The following is an 8,704-nucleotide window of genomic DNA, read 5'->3' as shown; positions in this document are numbered from 1 at the left end:
ATCAGAATATTATCTAGTGGCTGGACCCACCTTCTTAATGACTGTAACTTGCATCTCAAAAGCCTGAGGTGGTTGGACCCAGTCAGCCTATTCAAGAAAAGGGGTTAAGGTTTTGTTCAAATTTTGGAGGACAAAGAAGTGAGATAAGGCCAGATAAAACTATTCAGCGGGATGCCAACTGACTTGATGCTCTAGGGGGCACTGTGGATCTATATTAGAAGTAAGAGTTTGTCACAGTGGACTATAGTCCACTTCATCAGTTGCAGGATATCCCATCGCCCCTGGCCATTGACCATGCTAGCTGGGGTTGATGGGAGTTGTACTCCAGTGCATCTGAAAGGCACCAAGTTGGGGGAGGCTGCTTGCTATAGGTTAACTGTGTGTCATGTAGGGAAGTTCCTCCTGTCTTGTGTCTCCTGAAACAGCAGCCAGCATGGGATTATTATGTCCCATCCAAGCCTTCAAACCCTGTCTACCTTTAATCACAAGTCTTCCACCACAGTTACCTTACCTCCACATGCCAGGAGGCTTGAGAGATATGTATCTGAATTAAACTGAATTTTCTCTTCAATAATATAGGGCAGCCCAGAGTCAAGTGATATGTTTTGAGGGTGGAGACCATTTTATGTATGTCCCCATCTCCATCAGAGTAATCACATTAGGTCTTATTGGTTTGATGTTTTTTGTAACCAAAAACAGTCTCTGTAATTTTTTTAACTTTGAACTGTCAACTAGTTTTTACTAGTACACTTGTAAAACATGTTAAGACTTGTTCATTTCCACCCACCCTTATCTTATGGGAGATTCTTTTAGTATGATTGAAAAACCGAAAGGGAAAAAAAGGAAGAAATCATAAAACGGAGCTGTACAAAAATAAGGGAGTCGTTTCTAAATACATAGCTGGGGATTTCCCAGGTGAAGCAGCTCCAAGATCCCAGGACTTTGAGAAAATTAGTGCTTAAAAGGTGGGAAAGTATATAGGAAGTTGGAACCAGAAATTGGACAGATAATGTAAGTCTTAATGTAAGTAATTTAAATCTATGGTTGTGTCATAGAATGGTAGTGCCCTCTCTGGAGGGAAGGGAAAAAGAACACAAGGAGACTTAACCTGCTATGGATTGTTCTCAAATAGAGAACAACAATTGCCCTATACATGCGATCGTGTGGATGTTTAGACAGAAAAAAGGCCCACAACTCCCAGTATTCCCCAGCCAGCAAGGCTGAAAGATACAATCTTAAAGCAGTTAGATGGCCATAAAATTGGCCAGGCTCTACAAAAGCACAGCAGAGTAAACGGGAACATTCCCAGAGACCCCCCAGCTAGTTAGATTGCAGAAAAAAAGTTCTTTAGGACCCTGCTGTTCACAACCCAATAAAGAATAAGCATGAGATCTATTGTTTTACTGAGAACATTCTCCCCAATGGGGAGGTGCACCGTTCCTGGAGATACTGCAATACCAGGTCGATGCGTGGAGTGGATGGAGCAAGCTCCTATTCCATCTCCCATTTCCAAAAATCCATTTAATATATAGTCCTCAAATAGAGGACATATCAGATATTAAACTGATAAGAACAGATACTACACTTGATCTTAGCCAAAAGGCCGAGAAGCGATGCCTTAGGTTGGGCAAGCCAGGGTAGACTCCTTTTCCAGTGGTTTTTGAGGGGACTGAGAGCAAATCAAGGCTCCCAAGAACTCAGCACCACATCAGAATCAGCATCATTTGTAAATTCCACAAAACGTACTCCGAGAACCTTCCGGTTTCCATCATCCAGGTAAACAGCCTACTCAATAGGCAATTTAATCTCCAGAATTGTAGATTCTCTTGACCTCGTCAATTTCTCCCTCTCAGTCTCCTTGTTCTGAGGGCCATTGGTGTGATATTTGCATAAGCCTACCTATTTTCCCAGCATGCTTTGTGTAAGCGTTCACTCACTGCCTGCCAGCAGAGGTCCCAGATGTTTCCTTTCCTGCAGGAACAGCTGTGTGTGTAAGGAGATCTTTCTATCAGCATGTAACTCCTTTGCTGAGGGAACTGCACTGGCTGCCTATCCAACACGGAGCCCAATTTAAGGTTTGTTACTGGTGTTTAAAGCCTTAAACATGCGAGACCAGGATACTGGAGGTCTTTTCCCTTGCCAGCCTGCCCGGTCATGAAGTCATCGGATAAGGTATTCCTGGTGTTTCCGCAGGGACCTGAGGCCCCTTTGGAGTCCACTCAATAGCAGGCCCTTTAGTACTTTGGCTCTCCTCTCTGTGGAACACCCTGCCTGTTGATGTCAGGCAGGCACTGAAGACATTTTATTGAAAGAAGCCTTCCCAGAGAGGCTCACCTGGCGCTTACATTGCGCTCTTCCCAGCACCAGGTGAAGACCTTATTTGCCAGGGCATTTTAGTCTTTCAGTTTCTGTTGTTGTAAGTCTGTTACTGTATTTTAAATCTTTGCATTGCTGCTAGGCTTTATTTTGGCTTTTACTTTTATTTTATACTGTAGTTGTGTAGTTTTAAACTTTTAAACTATTTTATTGTATCTTGCATTGTATTTTATGGTTTTAATTGTTGGTGAACCGCCCAGAGAGCTTTGGCTATTGGGCGGAATAGAAATGTAGTAAAAATAAATAAATAAATAAAATAATTGGATTTTAAATACTTTAATTCTGTATTTAGATTCCTTTTTTCTTTTATTGTTCACTGCTCAGGAATATTGTTAGATATAGAACAGTATATAAATCATGTAAGTAAGTAAATAAACAAATAAACCTGCCTAACTAAACCTACAAATAAACCTGCTGTGGTGCCTTATGGCTGTCTTTTTTATTTTACTTTTACTGATTTATCATGAATAATACAATATCATTAACATCAAACATAATAAAGATCAACAATACAAACAAAACTGTGTTCTCATATTTGTCTGCATTTCATGTTCATTAGGATGGTAAGTTCAGCTTAGTCCTTATTAGCCTCTATCTTCCGCTGTTTTATTAAGTCTTTCCAGAATTACTTTTGAGTTGTTGGAGGTTTATGTTTCCACTGTTACTTTATTTATGGAAGTGATAAATGGAAGCTAGATTTCCATAAATTTATCTTATTTCACAATCCCTCATACCACTCCACTGTAATGAGTTAATTTTTCTGAGAGCGCAGTTTTCCATCTTTTGGTGATCTGTATCGAACACTCTCCTGAGAAACCCGTACGAGGGTCAAGAAGCAACAGTAAGAATCGGAACCAATTGGTTCAAAATTGGGAAAGGATTTTCCCATTTAATTTAATTTCCCAATTAAATATATTAATTGGGAAATTAATATATTTATTATTTAAGCATAAGTTAAATGGTCTCCCTGCTTATTTAACTTATATGCAGAGTATAACATGAGAAACGCCAGGCTGGATGAATCACAGGTCGGAATTAAGATTGCCGGGAGAATTATCAACAACCTCAGATACACAGACGATACCACCCTAATGGCAGAAAGCGAAGAGAATCTAAAGAGCCTCTTGTTGAGGGTGAAAGTGGAGAATGCAAAAGCTGGTTTGAAACTCAACATTCAAAAAACTAAGATCATGGCATCTGGCCCCATCACTTCCTGGCATATAGAAGGGGAAGAAATGGAAGCAGTGACAGATTTTATTTCTTGGGCTCCAAGATCACCGCAGACGGTGACTGTAGCCATGAAATTAAAAGACGCTCCTTGGGAGGAAAGCTATGGCAAACCTAGACAGCATAGTAAGAAGCAGAGACATCACCTTGCCGAGAAAGGTTCGTATCATCAAAGCTATGGTTTTCCCAGTAGTAACGTATGGCTGTGAGAGCTGGAGTATAAGGAAGGCTGAGCGCCAAAGAATTGATGTTTTCGAACTGTGGTGCTGAAGAAGACTCTTACGAGTCCCCTGGATTGCAAGGAGGTCAAATCAGTCAATCCTAAAGGAAATCATCCCTGACTGCTCATTGGAAGGACAGATACTGCAGCTGAAGCTCAAATATTTTAGCCACCTAATGCAAAGAGAAAACTCTCTGGAAAAGACCCCGATGCTGGGAAAGATTGAAGGCAGAAAGAGAAGGGGACGGCAGAGGACGAGATGGCTAGATAGCATCACCGATGCAATGAACATGAACTTGAGCACACTCCGGGAGAAAGCGGAGGACAGGAAGGCCTCGTGTGCTATGGTCCATGGGGTCACAAAGAGTCGGATACGGCTGAACGACTGAACAACAACAACAAATCGAACACTCAGAACTTGCTTTCCAGTGCTGCGCAACTTCCAAACTTGTAGCCAGCCATTAGCAAGGTCATGATTACATCACCATGTGGTAAATTGGATAGGAGTACTAGGAGGGGGGCAGGGACAAGAATACATACTACTATATCCTATATAAATCCAAAAATTTGGGGGCAACCCTACCTCATATAGAACAGTGTCCTTACATCTCCACAACCTCTCAAGCCCTGTGGGGATAGGGAGGTGTCCATATGGTGCAGCTTGACCAGAGTATAATGCCAACTATATACATTTTGATCATGGTTTCTTTTAGTTTAGCTGAGATGGTTTAAAGGGCTCCCTGGACCACATTCTATCTCTACTGCCATGCAGACTGGAAAAAGCTACAATAACTATATTATATTACATCAGCCTTACCCAGCACTCCAGATGTATTAGAATACAACTCCCATCATCCCCAGCCAGCATGGGAGTTGTATTCTAACACATCTGGATGGCACCAGATTGAGGAAGTCTGTATGACATATTATTTCTTAAATAATATACTAAATTTCTGCCTGTTATATTTTAAAACTATTTCAATATATTTTAATGTGATTTTAAGTTGCTTCAAGTGCATAGGCAAAGAAGGGAGAGATAGAAATATCTATATAAATAAATGCATATGATTTTATCAATTTTTTCCTCCTCCCTCCCAATCCCTTTTCCTTCTGTGTCTTTTCAGTCTTTTAGATTGAAAGCCTGAGGGCAGGGACTGTCTCATTATTAATCTGTATAGGTGTCTTATCGGAGCCTTTTTTGGCTGAAGAGCAGGGTGAAAATACTGTAAATAAATCAATACATCATAGAGGTAGGAAAAATACTTTTAATACTAGCATATGTTTATGGTGACTACAGTTCTCCTATCTTTATGAGAAAATTGCTAGTCATGGCCCTTGAAAAGGGTAACTTTGAAAATAACTTTTAAAAGATGCTTGGGAAAGATGTCAACATTTGAGCAAAGATTCACAGGTCAGGAATTGCATCTTCCCACGCGGAGACCTTTCTTGCTGTTCCAACACCACCAGGGGGTTAGATTATGCAGGAATAAGGAAGGGCCAGAGCTAGGTAAGTAACAGGAATATGTGAACAGGACTGGTCAACCTGATCTTTCAGCTACATAAAAAAGGTTGATGCTTATTTGTTTGTTTTCAGGGGGCCGGGATGGTGGTGGTAAGGAGAATTATTCTGCAGATGTTTTGTTACTTGTCTGTCCTTCAATGTTTATTTTATATTTCTCTGTTTTGTGGTGCCATCCTATGCATGCTGAGACAGAAAAAACATGGCTAGCTGAAGGTATGCTGGGAGCTGAAGGACTTTTTTCTGTCCAAACATGCATAGGTTTGCACCTTTACGGTGCAATCCTAATCAAGTTTAGGTACTTCGTTGTATGTGGGGAGGCTTTTTGATAAGCGCATTTGCTGCTGGTCTTGCTTCCCCTCCCCCCACTTTTACTTGTAATTCAATGTTTTATGTTGTAAGTTGCCTTGACACTCTTTTGGTGAAGGCAAGGTAAAATGCTATAAAGAAAACCAGTATTTGATTGTTTTTATGTGAATGTTTGTTTTTACCTTTTCAGTAAGTAAATAAAGTTGATTTTTTTTAAAGAACTATGGGAAAGCATAGCCATGATTTCCTGTAAGGTGCTACTGTAACACAGATATCTCATCCAATACCTTAAAAAATGTTGCAATCCACCAGGGATGGGCAATCTATTTCCCCCCACACACGTTTTCCCACCCACACACACTCCCCCCCTCCTTCCTTCTCTCCCCAGGTAGATCTTCATCAGGATCTTGGAACAGGTAAGGATCAAGAATAAGGTTTCTCTTGAGAGAAATCAGAGTACAGCTTGCTACAGAAGCAAGAGAGCCCATTTTAGGCCTGGGGGAATTGAGGTACAGGGAGAAAGGTGCAGGGTGGGCTGCAGGGGAGCCCCTCCTGAGGGCCACATGCAGCCCGCGGATTGCCCACATGTGCTATACACTCTTACCTGGGAGAAATAACCATTGGGTCAATGGGGCTTACTTGTGAGTAGACAGGCATAGGCTTGCATTGGAAGTGTACAAAGCAACAGCACCACACAACACTCATACCGCATTTTACGTGTTTGCCTAGCGCTGGCTGCTTTGAGTCAACTCTGAAATTCTTCCGTTTTTAACTTTATAATATACAAGCTAATATAATATCAAAATTCTTAGAGGCACCATCACATTATTCCAACAGCACAATTTCTGCCCAACCCACCAACCCTGCCTAATAAAATCCATTATTTATCCAAATCAAATTAAGCAACCAACAGGTTATAGCCAATATTTTCTTTATCAAAATCCTGTTAAACTCATAGAATCATAGAATAGTAGGGTTGGAAGGGGCCTACAAGACCATCGAGTCCAACTCTCTAGCTTTTTAAGCATGTTGACCTACCTTAGGCATACTTGTTTCCGGGGTGGGGAACGACATTACTGCTACCATCTTGCTCAGTTTAGTAAGGCAGCTTACGATGCAACAACATGAAAGAAAATACAGTAGAGGATATGTTACTTACCTGTGCGATCCTAGCTGGACAAGGCCAGATCAGCCATCTATTCTTCTATGCATGGGGTCTTCAACATGGCACCCGCAGGCATCCAGGCACCCCAGCGGTGTGCGATGGCACCTGTCAGGCTATTTGGTCCTCTTGGCCCCAGATTGCCTCCTCAAAAATCTGATTCAAATGGTGTTGTTTCTCGGCCTGCTTGCTGTTGCTGCCCGGCCTTTGCCGCACTGGCCCACTCCCATTCTGATCAGTGGCAACAGGGGAGAAAAGGAGCCCTGGGACTGAGCTGTGTCCAAGCTGAGCTGCCATATTGGTGGTTTCAGGGAGGCAGGGCAGGTAAGTTAGAGCAATGAGAAGATGGTGCCAGGCAGAGGAGGGCAGGAAAGGGATAGATTGGGCCCTGGGGGAAGGAAAGCGAGCAGCTGGGACCATTTGTGGGGGAGCACAGGAAATGTGGCCCACCTGTGCTTTTCCTTCTGCTTTCTAATTCCAGGGCAAGTAGAAGCTGGAGTCAGGCCTTCATGTGGGCTTCGTATTGAGACATCTGCTTGGCCACTGTGGGATCAAAATACTGGACTAAAGAAGCCTTCTTTGGTCTGATCTAGCACTACTCTCATGTTCTTGCTGCAGTTGGAGCTAAGTTTTCTGGCAAGGGGGGAGAGAAGCAAGCTCTCCACAGCTGCTCCTTCTCTGCCTGATGCATGGGGCCTGGCTGGTCTCCCCAGCACCCCTTCAATTTGCCATGACATTGTTCCAGGAAGGCAAAGGGAAGCAAGCCAATGTGGTGTTGTGGTTAGAGTGTTGGACTGGGACTCAGGAGATCCAGGTTCAAGTTCCCCCTCAGCCATGAAGCTCACTGGGTGACTTTGGGCCAGTCACAGCCTCTCAGCTTAACCTACCTCACAGGGTTGTTGTGTGGATAAAATGGAGAGGAGGACCATGTCAACAACAAAAAAGGGGAGGATATAAGTGTAATAACTAAATACACAGTAAGCTTTTGGTCCCCTGACCGATGGCAGAGGCTAGAGTGTGCTGCCTTCTCTGGCAGGAAGGGAGGAAAGCAACTTTATTACATTTCTGCATGTTAGGCTGTTGTTAAAAGGCACAAAACTGTAGGCTTAAATGAGTAAATAAATAGAAAGTGGAAACCCTATACAAAATGAATGTGGGATAAATCTAGATATCGGTGGCAGAACAGGGAAATAGGATTGGCAGGATGGTATTTATTGCATGGGTGGGGAATTTGGGGGGGCCTTCCAGATGGTGGTGGTCTATAATTCCCATCATCTCTCATCATTTCAACTGCTGGCTTTGGTCATGGGAGTCTAACAGTGTCTGGAAGGCCACAGGCTGCCAAATCCTGCCCTATTGGAGCACAGCAGGCACAAGTAACACAGATGCAGCTCTGCATTAATGGGATCTCTGGGTCATATCCACCAGAGCTGTTATATGACGATCATCTATTTCCATCTAATATGGAAATAGATATTTCATCTATTTCCCTTGTGTACATCCTCCATGAAGCCCTCTGCACATGCTCAGAGGCACTGCCATTCTTAGGAGTACTTCACATGCTTCAACGCTGGGCACTGGTAACAGGACAAGTTCTTATCTATAACGGGTGCGTAACTTTTGTAATGACGAACTCCGCCAATGAACAGAAATTAGCTGAGAGAGAACAAGGCCTAAATTCTCCTAGTTCCCCTCTCCGTTATTCTCTGCATTACGCATGCGCAATCTCCGCTTTCGGCGCTTGCCGCCATTGCTCGTTCTCTATTTGAGCGCCATTCTATTGGGCTTGCGCAGTGCCCTAACCCCGCGCGCCCCTTTTTCCCGCGCTCCCGGGCTCGTAATGTATCATAGAGAGATAAGTCTATTGGAAATGTAGAGGGACACATAGGCT

The 8,704-nt window shown here is 43.0% G+C and overlaps 1 long non-coding RNA gene and 1 other non-coding gene across 2 annotated transcripts; one reads left to right on the top strand and one right to left on the bottom strand.

The window, feature by feature from the left end:
- Positions 1 to 1,424: 1,424 nt before the first annotated feature.
- On the bottom strand, positions 1,425 to 1,615 carry LOC146334426 (U2 spliceosomal RNA). Its single transcript, XR_014786379.1, has one exon. It is a non-coding gene; the product is annotated as a U2 spliceosomal RNA (small nuclear RNA).
- Positions 1,616 to 1,930: 315 nt separating this feature from the next.
- On the top strand, positions 1,931 to 5,866 carry LOC146334425 (uncharacterized). Its single transcript, XR_014786228.1, has 3 exons — positions 1,931 to 2,075; positions 3,367 to 4,654; positions 4,697 to 5,866. It is a non-coding gene; the product is annotated as an uncharacterized LOC146334425 (long non-coding RNA).
- Positions 5,867 to 8,704: the final 2,838 nt, after the last annotated feature.

This window comes from Heloderma suspectum, chromosome 17 (genome assembly GCF_057233095.1).
Source record: "Heloderma suspectum isolate Gila_16-S chromosome 17, 16-S_ref, whole genome shotgun sequence".
Taxonomy (NCBI): domain Eukaryota; kingdom Metazoa; phylum Chordata; class Lepidosauria; order Squamata; family Helodermatidae; genus Heloderma; species Heloderma suspectum.
Note: the sequence above shows the minus strand (reverse complement) of the source record. Positions and strands in the feature narration are given on the sequence as shown.